The 14428-nt window shown below is 38.3% G+C and overlaps 1 long non-coding RNA gene and 1 pseudogene across 1 annotated transcript; one reads left to right on the top strand and one right to left on the bottom strand.

Moving 5' to 3' along the window:
• Positions 1-1063: 1063 nt before the first annotated feature.
• On the bottom strand, positions 1064-2530 carry LOC139718685 (high mobility group protein 1 homolog pseudogene; annotated as a pseudogene).
• A 1462-nt stretch (positions 2531-3992) lies between these two features.
• Positions 3993-13943, top strand: LOC139718626 (uncharacterized). The gene is made up of 4 exons (XR_011710042.1): positions 3993-4021; positions 10084-10153; positions 11046-11110; positions 13712-13943. It is a non-coding gene; the product is annotated as an uncharacterized lncRNA (long non-coding RNA).
• Positions 13944-14428: the final 485 nt, after the last annotated feature.

The raw sequence follows: 14428 nt of genomic DNA, 5'->3' as shown, positions 1-14428 counted from the left end.
AAATATACATCTTTGCAGAATATTTCAACGCTCTTCTCAATGGTCGTCCATCCAGCATACAGATGAGGCACAATTTCTGGTATAAATAAAGATGTGAACTTGGAAGATGGTATCTGTCTGTTCACTGTACTGACATTTCTACATTAATAGCTTTCTGCCTGTGATGCAACAAATGATTCTTGACTCTCACAAGCACAGGTTTTATGGTTTTCTTTTGTTTTCCATCAAAACCTGTGAGAAAGATAGATACAGAGACTACAAGATAACTACACAGAAAACCACAGAATAAAATGAAAAGCCAGGAAGACTACGCAAATTCAGTTCAAAATAACAATGCTCACCGAGCACTATGTGAAGCAACATTACTCTTCTAAGTGTCCATTCATCAAATGCAGCTGGGTAATTATTTGCATTGTATCCAATTCATGCTGGCGTATTAAAAAAAAAAAACTCTGTCAATTTTTAAATTTTTACTGTCGAGTGAGGTGACAGATTCAAATGCTGATACCCGTACTCATATACCAGAGACACAGAAGCCAATCATCCTAACAGTGTTGAGCAAAAAAGTGCATTTCTTTTATGTTGATTGTTACATCTGACTTGAAGATCTGTACAGAGAGCATGGCTACTACTCTAAAAAATATACATGTGACTTAAAAAAAGTTAAAATGACATTTGCATTCTACTTGGAGCCATACATTCCAGGAGAAACAATTACAACACATCTTTGAAAAGTCTTAAATTGTAACACCTGACAGAAGTAAATATGCATGGTTTCTGCTGCAAGAAAAGGAAAAAAAAAGCTGGAATATTTACAGAATACTTTATACAGAATGCAACCTATGGTAGTTAACATTCACAGATTATTTTAAAAGGCGCTAATGCATCATATCTATGGTGAGATTTACAATACAACCAATAAATCCAACTGTCATGAGGGAAAAGGGACTAGATTCTACACCAGTACGTAGCACCAGAACAGCAACAAGGGTCTACTGTCAGTTTGATATTCTCACTGTCAAGTCATACTTATCAGTTGAATAAAGACATTAAAAAAAAAGTTAATAGGTCAAAATGTGAGCTAGGGTTCAAATTTGTATACCATTTCTTCTCTGCACCAGCACTGGACTTACTTTTCATTTTGGCGGATTGAGAAAAACTATACAAAGTGACTTCAAATGATCAAAAACAACAACCATGGACCTGTAAGTTGTTTTTTTTTTCTTTTTTTGTGTGCAGGCAATGAAATCAAGACCCAGAATGCAACTCCAAAATTTTGCCTTGCAGTTTTGTCTTGCAATTACTGGTCCAAGAGTCATTATCCTAACTTAACACATTTTTTTATCCTTCTGGACATTAACTTGAAATGCAAGTGACTAACGTTAGACAGTTTGTCTCATTTTACCAAAGTTGGTGTACACTGCAGCACAATACAGATGTTCGTCAAACAAATAAATACTTGAAGTCAACTCTACAAGACAAGCATCAATCACATCAGTACATAGATTCTACACACTATTAAAAAAAGAAAGAGAATTACAGTGAATCAGAATTGTTTGATCAGAGTCTTAAACTTGTTGGAGCTCTGTTGCCTGCGAAGCTTTTGCAGTGGTTGAGAAATAGGCAATCACTTCCATTGACATTGGTTTGCCTTTCTTCACTCAGACATTCACGGTGATGCATTAGGGTCTCAGCGCAGTCCGAAACACTCCTCACTCCTCATCGCTGTCGGAGTCAGAACTCGAGTCGTCAGAGCTGGAGTCGTCAGAAGAACTGGAGCTGGACGATTCTTTCCTCTGCTGCTTCTTCGTCACTTTGGGCTTTGATGCTTTGAACTGGGCCATCTCTCGCAGGTAGCGCTGCTTCTCCTGGGCAGCCTCAGCCTCATACCGCTGCTTCGTGGCTGGGGTGACGACCTTCCACATGCCAGCAAGCTGTTGAGCCACTTGCCCAACAGAGAAATCTGGGTTGGCCTTCTTGATGGCAGCCCTCTCGTCTCGGCTGAAGAGAAAGAAGGCCGAGAGATTCCTCTTGGGTGCATCTGGGTCCTTCTTCTGCCTTCGTCTGCCTTTCTTCTTGTCACCCTTTGGAGGGACGTAACTTGCCATCTCACGATCATATCGGAGCTTATCTGCAGCTGACTTGTCATTGAATGGCCGCTTATCACTTTCGCTCATATTTCTCCATCTCTCGGCACAATCCTTGGAAAACTCGGTGAAAACCACTTGCTGTTTCGAATCTAACTGGCTCCTCCTATCCTGCACAAAGTAAGCGTAGGCAGACATGCGACCACGGGGCCGGTTGGCATCCCTCTTCTTTCCCATTTTTGTCGAGATTGCGTTTACTTACTCGAAGAAATAGAGCACTGACTTTCCAGTCGATCGTAGTACTTTTAAAGTTCAATTTGAGTCCACTTAAGAGGGTGTTTGAGGGTGTCTAGGTAGGTAGTTCATGCGGTGTACATGAACACAACGTGTTGAGTGCAAGAGACGCTGTGTAGATAATGTGCACACGCTTTCTATGGAGTTTCTGCACGTGAGGTCCGTTTGTGCATGCAGTATAAATGCACGGCAGTACAACTCAGTACAATGCATGCATATGGCGCCAAATGCACATATCGGACAGCGTGCTGACGCCAAAGAGCAGTACACATATGCTAATACAGGCTGAATTCAGAGAGCTTATTGGGCCGCATGATGTCTATGGTATCTCTAGGAATCAAATAACCAATACGTCCACGCGCTGCTTCCTTCCTAGTACAATAGTATAATACAAGTACAAGATGTTATGAGTTTATCTGTCATCTGTTCCCGCATTCGCATTTCATTTTAAAATGCACAATTTTAGTGGAACGAATGAATACGAAAGTGGATATTGGGAAAGAAATACACAGCAAAGTCCAGAAAACCGTTTTGAAGATATGTCGAAGTTCTTCATGAAAAATAAACCAAATGCAAAGAGGCTACAACTAAAAAAAAAGAAAAAAAAATCATATCAGGAACACTCTAGTATAGACGCCTAATATTGTTGTTGTTGTTGTTGATGCGGAGAAGGATGATAATGATAATAATAATAATAATAATACTAATAATGATAACAATAATAAACGATATGATGATGATGATACTACTACTACTACTTGACTACTACTACTACTACTACTACTACTACTACTACTACTACACAGTACTACTACTACTACACTACTGCTGCTGGCTACTGCTACTACTACTACACGGTACTACTAGCTACTACTCATAATCATAATATTTATGTAGGCCCTACCTTTCTGGATAAGAAAATGCTTCTTTGTTACATAAAATTTGTGTGAGCGGCCTAAAAGAAACCGAGAAACTATGATAGAATTGAAGTAACTAACTTGATCAACTTGACCCAATACATATCACTCTTAAGTTCTTCCAAGTAAGAAATTATAAACATTCTTCGAAGAAAAAAAATGCATCACCCAAACTTGAATATTCTCATATTTGTTTGTGGGTTGGTTTTTTTTTCTTCTTCTAGTAAACACTGTGTATCCTTGCTTGAACACGCTAGAAGAAAATGGTATGGTGGATGAAGTATAAAGGTCTGAATAGTGAGCACTTCGGCGTCTGAGTGCGTGCGCTGTACTGGCAAGTTCACTGTACTCCAATTTTCAATGAACAAGACGCCGAGTGGTAAAAGCTACAGTGACATGAATGGGTATGCAGTCTTGCTTTCCGTTCTTGCAACAGAAAAATAACATCGTGTTTTGTTGTTTAGTCTGTTGATGAAATTTGTATTTACACCCCTTCAGGGACTGCCTTTGAACAGCAGTGATTTGCAGTAACTTGCTCGGACTTTCACCACGTTGCCTACCATCAACCATCCCCTGGGTGATGCGACTCTGTGCAACCAAACACTACCCCACTCAACAACCCTTGACGCAAAATTTAGCCTCTAATTTTAGTTACAGAAATATTTCTTTATTCTGACGCCCTCTCTCGATCGATCTTTTTCATTATCCGTTTGCCAATACAGTGTGAGTGAAACGTCAAGTCAATCCAAAATCCTTCCCAATCTTCACTTCTGTGCAATATTTTGTCATATGTTGTAACGTTTATGTATGTTGATATTTTTTGTTAAATATACAATGTGCAGGTGGATATTAGGATACACCATACAACAGATATTAAAAGTTTTAAGTAGACCTATACAATTCTTCCGCTGGAAAAGTGTAGTCCCATTCGTTCGTTCATGTTTCGGGATGGGAATCAGCTGGGAATACTGTACACAGTGTACTGTGCAAATGAAGTGTTATCCGTGCACGCACGTAGATTCTAGTCGTATTTGCCACTGTCCATGTCGATGAACGTCTATCTATAGCTGTAGATTTCTAGGCCTAAGTAAATGGTGTGGCAGAGAATAGGGAAGGGCTGTGTTCTCGTTCGTGGAAACATGCCCATTTATTGTGGACTTGAACGTTAAATGTTTAGATAAGAACAACTAGAAACTTACTACACGTCATTGGATCTAAGTCTAAGATTCTAACTCGGTGTGGATTCAGTGTATATGTGCCATAATGCGGTAAATTATGCACAGAATCGGGTACACAGGGTGCACAGGGTGTGTAGGGTTGGACCTACTACTCGTCGACCGCCTAATGTTTATTTGCTTGATAAGAATATTTGACACTGAAATTCACGTAAAAAACTTGACCTACGTGATTGAGAAAATCCAGCTCTATCAAATGCCGTTGTTCCTTTTCGATTCGAAGTTTCAGTGCAAAAATATCGCCGACAAACTTGCGTGGCCTCGTTTCAGCTCCCCGTGGTAAATCGCGTTATTAGGATCTACCACTGTTTTTGCATTGACAATGCACGCAAACCAAGTTGTATTGAACACCGAATTGTAGAAAACGTCTACGAAGCTTTTTTAGAAACTTCCATAGACATTACATTGTGCTGTTATTACGATACAGTGAAAATATTCATTCGAAATTTTGTCCTTGATTAAAACCATTAATGAACAGTGAATTATCGCGTTTTCCCACACCATCCTCATCTACCATTCAAAGCCAATCCATTTTTATGTGCTTTGAGCGCAGAGAAGTGCGCACTAAGTGTTCGGTACGCGAATTATGCACGGTCGGTTTAAAAGACGGTGGTCGATATGTAGTACTAGTAGGGCTACCATACAGTTCTGGTCGAGGTGAAGATTTAGCTTTTAACGTTTTGCGAGATATTCAGAAACTACTCTAACGTTATGAGATGTCAAAGAGCATGCAATTCTAAGGGGTATCAAAAGTTTATTCGATGAAAATCGGTTTTGAAAGGACTGAGATATCCAAAAACAATGAGAAACAAAAATATCCTAATAAAGTTGTGGCATGTCGCCTTTTATTATTAGCACTTTTGGTAATCATGTAACGTTAGAAATGCACACCTACCGTTCGCTTCGCCGTTTGTCAATCAAATTTTGTGCAGCTACTGGAGATGCTAAATTGAACCATATTGAGATTTTCATGGAATTAGAATAATAGAAAGCTGAAATGGAAGAAAAATGAGAAATCGAAGCTGAAAAGTACATGATCGCGAACATAATCTCCGAAGTAGTAAGTAGTGCATCGATTTCGCAGAGAACGATGTCAACGATTATAATCGATTCTGGTAGTCTCTAATTAGCCGTTTACTAGATTCTATTTACAATATCGAACACGATTCATGCAATATGTGTAGGGCCTACTTTCTTTTTCTTATTTTTTTCTCATTGTTTCCATTGCTACAATCTTCACGATCTTATCACTATTACTATTCATACTAATACTATTCAAATTATTGATACAGATTATTCATATCAGGATTTGGACATCCTTTCTTTAAAAATTGTGGCAAGTATTGATTTCATCTTGCCAAAAGTTGATAATTTTATAATTTGAATAGTGTTGAAGGGAATAGAATGAAGTTGAAGGAAAAGTGGAAGAATAAGGTAAGGCTATTAGGAGGGAGAGAGAGAAAGAGAGAGAAAAGAAGATGAGAAGGAAGTTGAATTCAAAGGGGATTTGTTTCTAGTAGTCTTCATATAGGCCCAATAATAATAAATTAATGAGAATAGTGTTGGAAATAGTGTACAATCATGTAGTAATATAGTGGACTTCATAGTTATAAAGTGCTCATTTCACCTAAAAAGATACTAGTCATGGCACTGTGGAAACAGAATATTGAAATTGACATGGCAATATGTTTTTAATCTATAAGTTCGAATTATAGTACATTGTATAAATAATTGTTTTTATGATAGTACAGACTGTATTCATTTTTCCATTTCATTTTTTTAATTATGTATTCAAAAACTGCAACCCCAATATTTGCTTTTGTTTTGTAGTAAAGGTCCATTTTATTGTGCAATATTAATGATAGATATCATTTTCTTTTTTTTTTTCATATATCTTTTACTGTTTTGTACACATATTATCCTTCGATCATTTAGTCAGCAAAAAATGGCGGTAGATATACAGTCATATGCACACAAAGGAGAAAATTAACTAAAACTGATAAAAAAACAGATGCATCAAGATCACTTTCTTTCTTCCACTTTTTACTGTCAAGCCGACGTAATTTTTGTGATTAAACACCAAACAAGCGGCTGTATCACAGACTGCAATAATCGATTATCATCGTTTTATCGCTCTTCCACATAATCGATCATCCATCATGCTACGCTGACACAGCCGTCGATCGGCGTACTTTTGAGTCAATGAATCAATTGGCTATGAAATTTCATGAAACCGTCAGATATGGTCCATCTTGACATTTCTGATAGCCACAAGAAGTTTTCATTGACAAACTATTGACGAGGAAATGGTAGGTGTGCATGGTGTGCATTTCTACATGATTACCACACTTTTTTGGATATCTCATCCATTTGAAAACCAATTTTCATCAAATAAATGTTGAATCCTTCTTAAAATTACATGCTCTTTCATATTTCATAAGAGGCTTTTCATTATCTCACTTAAGAATGTTCAAAACATGAATCCCTACCTCAACCAGTACTGTACAGTCCCTTTAAGACACGGTTAGGCCAGGGAGGCATTTCATGAAGGATAAAATATCTGACAAGTTTTGAGAAATTCTTTAGTCTGATTGGCTGATTTCTCTGAACTTGTCGGATATAATTGACTTGTCGGACATAATTTTATCCGACAAGTTCCTTCATGAAATGCCCCCCTGATGATGTTCGAGATTGTCATTGGGCAATCCTGCATTCTTGGGTTTTACGCCGTTTTAGGTGGCTGAATATAGGCTTCCAACTTCAGCACAGCCATAATAATGTAATTTACCCCTGCTAACGTTAGTACTAACTGTTACATGTAGGCTCTGTAGTAGTAGTAGTACAGTAGTACTATTGCGTTACCGTAGTAGTATTGAAAACAAAAATAAGTGATGTATCAAAGTAGATTTCCAATATGCATGATTAGATGGAACTGTTAGTGTTGACTGTTACAGTTAACAGTTAGGTGGCTTGTGAAGGTTAGTAGGGTTAACTTGAGTTTAGGGTTAGTTTAAAGTTTAGGGTTAGTAAAATGTTAGGTTAGCACGCGCACGTTTAGGGGCTGTGCTGAAGTTTAGAAGCCTGAAATGATTACCCCAAAATGTTAACAGCTAAATCTTCACCTTGACCAGAACTGTACACACTCTTTAAAGTTTAGGGTTAGTAAAATGTTAGGTTAGCACGCGCACGTTTAGGGGCTGTGCTGAAGTTTAGAAGCCTGAAATGATTACCCCCCTAAAACTCGGGATAGCCCTAACTGTTGTGCATTTGATCGAACTTAAACTATAAAAACAAGCTGCCCATAGGCATAATTCAACCATGATACCATCTGATTTGACCACTGGCTAAATGGTCTAGGTCTATAAGTGTTACTGTTCTGTAGAATATTATAGAGAGCAAGATCAGTTCAGTGTTTAAAGTGTTACTGTTAGGTCTATTGTTTTATTGTCTAGATGCTTTTGTGCGCGGTCGGATTTTGGCATGGGAGGTCGAACCTTGATGCAGGGTTTTCTTTAATTTGATATTTTTGTAGATCTAGGCCTAGATACTGTAAAACGAGGAATGTTCGCGTGCATTATGATTTCGCGAGTGCCAAGATTCGCGAAATTAAAATGCACGCGAAATTATAAATTTCTTGTCTACACTATATGCATTGAACGCCAGTGGCAATTTGGGAAAATTCCATGCCACGAAAAAGGCCGTCGGTTCCAATTCGCGAAAATTTCGTGCTGTGAATATATCATGTTTTACAGTACAATTCGACCTCAATTATCCGGCCTCCTTTTATCCGGAAGTCTCTATTATCTGGACGCGTTCACGCAGTGAAGGACCTTTTTTTTTTCATCCAAAAATTGAGAAAAAACAGTGACTTTAACATCTTTTCATGGATCTATTTCACTAATTTCATAAGATGTGCATGATAGGTTTCTCAATATCTAATGAGGTAAAACATGTATGATTTTCACAGAAAGATCTACTTTATTTTTGTGAAGAAGAGACTACAATTTTGCGCAGGCTAGCATAGATTACACCACCGTTGTGGGGTACGCTACCTGCCTAACTGCCAGTGCACTGGGACGGCAGATATATACATTAACATTGTGTCTCCCATATCCGACCAATTCGCTTATCCAGATAAGCGCCGGTCCCGACATGGCCGGATAATCGAGGTTGAACTGTATTAGAACCTCTAGACTTTGTCTACAGTCTAACTATACACAGCCCAGTCGCTGTATAAATAGCGACAGGGCTGTACCGGCACGGCCCACAACACAAAGAGAGCTCAGCGATCGCTTTACGATCGCTTTTGAGTTTTAATACTTGACATCATTTTTTGTCACCTCAAACTCAAATGTAATCTTCATTAATGACACTACATATTATCTAGGTTATCGATATTGACATACACATTTCACAACTTACCGAAAATGAAGATTTATGCAGCATGTGCGAACGGTACATCTGCGATCTGCATGCACTTTTAAATGTCACGCTGTCGACCATGCTGCTACCGAAGAGCGCACGCACGCAATTGATCGAGAATAGATGAATTGAGAATGGATTGATTGAGAATAGATGGTCATGCGTGCATGTCAGTCGGTCTTTTTCCCCCCTTCTCTCTTAAAAAAAAACACAACTATTTGCTCCTTTAGTTGTACTTGATTCGCAGAAATGCTTGTGTATCTAATAATACAAATTTTATGTGTACCGGTATGTTAGGGTGTATAGTAAGTCTTCTACTCATCGACCACCTATTTTTAGATCAACTACACTCGCGCTATGACTTTCTCACATATAAAATCAAAAGTATGCGTGGGACGGGGCGCAGTATGCTGGAACATTCGAACAGGAATACAAATCAGGAGAAATTAGGGGGATACAGGTAAATAACCTAAGGAAACAGGAGGGGAAAAAAAAATGAAGAAAATCCTCATTAGTAATACACGTAATCATTGTTAACACATATTTGCCCATTCACTGGATTTATGTGCTTTTGAATGGGAAAACGGGCGGTCAATTAAAATAATGAGCTTGCACCGGTGTAAAGTAAAAAATTTCACTTGTGTTTGTTACCGATAATTTTGTGCGTACGGTACGAGTCAACAATCTGAGCCCGGTATATGAATCTGCGGTATTTTCTGCCTTGAGTGGAATGAAATAAAGGTGAAACTGGGGGATATTTTCTAAGATAAAAGGTATTTAATCAAAAAGTGGTCGATAAGTAGTAGGTCCAACTATATATTATGCCCCAAATGTGTGTTGTCAGTCTCTCAACCATCCATTGGCATACAGTCGCTGCAAGAGTTATCATTCTGTATCTTTGTATTGGCAAAAGGGTTAAAAGTTCGAAAGACTGAAGAACTGAGTGAATGAATGACAACTTTTATTAGATACCTTGGTTATGTGTAAACTCGGCAACTTGTAATGAGAACACTAGGGGCCGAGTTTACCCATAAATATGCTAGCTGTATAATGATACGGGTGAGATTTTGTATGTAATGCATGCCAATGTAGCTGCACTATTTCCACAACTCCCATTTGTTCTTCCAGTGCTAGTTGAGCAGCAGTCAAACGGAGACAGTCATGGCCAAGTCAAAGAACCACACCAGTCACAATCAGAGTGAGTACATATATTCTCTCTCTCTCTCTCTTCATTATACAAACAAATGAGACACATCACAAAAAATTACATGTCCCGGGGACAATTGTTTATTTCAAGTTAGAGAAGCTGAAGAAAGAAATATATGTTTTTTTTACTTTAGAAACTGTTCTGGCAGATGTATCCAAAGTGATTTATAAAATAAGATTGGTATGGTTTTGTATGAAATTTTTCACATTTATAGCAGTTAGCACTCATATGTACAATGAGAACAGATACAGTGAGATACTGCCAGTGCCAAAGAGAATCTACAAAAACAAACCTAGGATGTAATGACAGTTTTGGCAGTAAAATTCCCTCATACTAACAAATTTATGCCATGCATTTCCAAATTTAACTCGCTATGTCAATTTATTTGTGCCATTAGACATGCCTGATAGACATATTTCAATGTACTGGTAAAAATGTCTCGTAATGATAAAAACTTCGTACACCTGTTTTTGTTTATATAACCCAGTCTATTCTTTTATTCCACAATGAAATACATGTACAGGCAAACTGTGTTAGAACAAATAAGATTTCATTGTTACAAGAAGTTTTCTCAGTACATTCGAAATATACTACTGCAATCAGGCATGTGTATGTCAATTGATATAGCGAGTTAACCTCGGAAATACATTACAAATATTTTTCAGTGACTTCAAGGTATTCCTCAAAGTTCAGTAACATGAATTCCCACATGTATCCCTCTGTGCACAATTGTTTTTACTGTTATAGCTATGACAAGGAGGAAAGAAAGAGAGTGACATTGTCCTGATCTTCTCTTTGTATCAAGAGTTCGTTGTAAGATGTAAATCTCAAACCATGCACCTGATACACCTTTTTATGTGTGTCTTCATGTCTGTCTTCACAGGCTTCAAAGCCCACCGCAATGGGATCAAAAAGCCTAAGAAATATCGCTACACATCTCTCAAGGGGGTAAGTTTTCATGTTCATATTGCTCCTTTCTCCCTAGCTGCCAAGCGCTCTTCCTTCTTCCCCCCCCCCCACTTCATATTAACATAGCTGTTCAAATTACACCAAAAGATTGTGATTAATTACCTGATTTATGAAAGAAATGACTGTTATAAAAACTGCTGCATTTTACAGATTAATATTAAAATGGAGTAAACCTACATCCCCAAGTCACGGACTGCCCTGTGTTTCACTGTACATAAGCTTAAGTGCAATGTACCTCAAACAAGAACTTATTAATTTGTTCCCAGCTGAACTTACGTGGGCATAGTAGCTTGTATTATTATCACACAGAAATATGGTTTTATAGCCCCACTTTTGAGAAAGGTTAAATTTCTGGCTTTCTGGAACACTTTTTGTGAGTGAACACCTCAGAAGTTAGATACGTTTATAGAATGTACCTGATAGGCTCCACTATTTTTTGCCTCCGCAACGAAGTGGCCGGAGGCATTATGCTTTCGGGTCGTCCGTCCGTCCGTCCGTCCGTCTGTCCGTCCGTACGTCCGTACGTCTGTCCGTCCGTACGTCCGTACGTCTGTACGTCCGTACGTCCGTCCGTCCCGTTTTGTTTTTGTCGATATCTCAAGAACCGTGCGGTGGTTTTACATCAAACTTGGTATGAGGGTATATCCTTGGGGGATAATACTTTGTGTGGATTTTAGGGTCACTGGGTCAAAGGTCAAAGGTCACAGGTTATTTTGTGAAAAAAAATTGAAATTTCATGTTTTTCTCCATATCTCGCAAATGGTTCAAGGTATCTTCATGGAACTTAGTATATATGCTTGTACCGATGGGCAGTGATTATCTAGGGAAGTTGGGGGTCATGGGTCAAAGGTCAGGGGGGTCAAAGGTCAAGGTCAACTCCTCAAAATATCACTACTTTCCTTAAAATGCAATATGCCTGAAGGGTTTTTTTTTTTTTAACTTGATGTATGGCATGTATTACCCAATATATATTTTTGGGGAAGCCAAAAGGTCAAAGGTCAAAAGGTAAAAGATCAAGTGAAAGTGCTAAATTGCACTTTTTCCTCCATATCTCGAAAGTAACTCTAGGTATCATCATGAAACTTACATATTTATGCATGTTCAACCTAACAGTGATTCTCTTTGGAACTGTGAGGTCAAAGGTCAAAGGCCAGGTTTAGATAATGCTATTTTCCCATTTGATACTGAAATTATACTTTTTCTCAATACCTTGAAAATTACTCAATGCATAAACTTATAAAAGGGTCAAAAGTCAAGTAAAAATCATCAGTTCCCCAAATACCTGCACTCTGACATTTTAATCATTCATCCAATTGAACCTAGTTCTAGGAAAGTGAACATTCAGCACATTTGTGTCAAACCTGTCATTTTAATATTTTGCCACTTGTGTGAAACTGTCATCACACATTGTCAAGACATTGTACTATAGACCTATTAGGAGAACCATGCATTATGGCGGAGGCATATCAGTAGCCGTAGCGATATATCTAGTTTATTTATTTATTTATTTATTTATTTATTTTTTTTGGGGGGGGGGGGTTGAATCATTATGTCAGTTAGAATATAGAAATAGAGACCATTATCAAGCATTGATGCAGGAGCTTTCTATGGAAAAGGCAGCATTATCACAGTTAAATGCTATTTCCTGAACTGAAAACGACGTGACGTACTCTGCACTCCAGTTGTAGCGGAACATGGTTAACACGAAACTTTCATTACAACAAAGTAACAATACAGGACCCCGAATTATCATCTATATATCTTTGTATACTTTATTGTTCGGCTATGATGAAATTTCAATATTTTAACAAAAGAAAACTGCCCGTTCCAAGGACTTTGTTATACTGGGAGTCACATGTATTCAGTTTTAAAAAAAAAAAAAAAATTATTCATTTGAGGATGACCTGTCTAAAGTGGAGAAAAGCACAATGACTACATACGTCACAATTTTCACACTTCACAAATTTTCAGGAGATGGCTCTTATTGTGAATTGTGTAGTGTTCATCGTGTAGTGAATTGTGTATACTGAATGAGTCATTTACACTGCAGTGGTATGGCTATAAATGACTGTTAACACAAATGTAGTGTATATCATTTCCAGGGTGTGAAATCTCTGCTGACTTCGCATCTTGAAAAGGGAAAGTGCTTATCTTTTTTTGGTCTGTCACTGTGGTTGTGGGTTGCAAAGTTAGCAACTTGTGAAATCATCTGAACAGTCCCAGTTTGCAAAATGTGCTCACAAAGTGACAAGTGGCATTCCTATGCAATGTACTGCACTTTGGGTATGGTAACCTCCAGTAAATCATTACTGAACAGAATGAAAATTTCTTGGTGAGCTTGCAAAAGTACTACATAGACTTGGTTACTGTGTAAGTCATATGTTGGGCAGGTAAAACATTTTCCTTTAGTTCCAGCAGAACTCAGCACACCGGTATCAGGAATTGACAATGTGTTTTAGGACTTTTACAGTTGTGCCGACATGACACATCTGCACAACGAACTGTAATCTCTGCCTGCATTTGTCCAAGGAGCAGCAGATTTTAATTGAATGCATGCTTGTCCCTCACATATCATTTCAGATGGATGCCAAATACCTGAAGAACATGAGGTTTGCCAAGAAGCACAACAAACGCCACCCCAAGCCCGCGGAATAAAGACATCTTGTGCAGAGAGACTTTATGGACTCGGGGACAATGGCACTCATGCCACAGTGATTCTTGTCGGATGCAGCGGACAGGAGCACAGGGATGGGGGGAGGACGTGGGCCAGATTGACTGTGACAAAATGTGAATAAAGTTATCAGCAATCTTACCTTCGCATGCGTAGAATCCCACAGCTGTGTTTATTGTGTTATGGATGTCTGCCTGTCGTGCCGGATGGTGGAAGAGTAAGTGATGCAGAGTCTGCATGCCATGGTAGAGCGAGCATTGCTATATTCTGGTTCTCCTCCTCTATCAACTCCTACACTTGTTTTAATGCTTGTATCCTACAAAGCACTCGGTAATATATTACTTGCCTGGTGGATCAAATTGCTTCCCTAAGTGATATTATCTTCCTTTAAAAAAAAAAGAAGAAATACAGTATCCTCTTTCACATTGCATTCATTTGTTTGAAGGTAGCATCTGGTCCAGTGTTACCTTTTTAACAGGAAAACGATGTACTGCAAAAATGGTGCATAAATTTGTTTTATGTTTGGCACTCAGTACACTTGTAGTTCATGATTGTATGTCCAACGAGAATGGTCAAAAGAATCCCCATTCAAACTTGTGCAGTCGATTCCCGTTATAACAAATTCC

This window comes from Diadema antillarum, unplaced genomic scaffold, assembly GCF_040938485.1.
Source record: "Diadema antillarum isolate AM-2024a unplaced genomic scaffold, OU_Dant_1.0 scf00000098, whole genome shotgun sequence".
Lineage (NCBI taxonomy): Eukaryota > Metazoa > Echinodermata > Echinoidea > Diadematoida > Diadematidae > Diadema > Diadema antillarum.
Note: the sequence above shows the minus strand (reverse complement) of the source record. Positions and strands in the feature narration are given on the sequence as shown.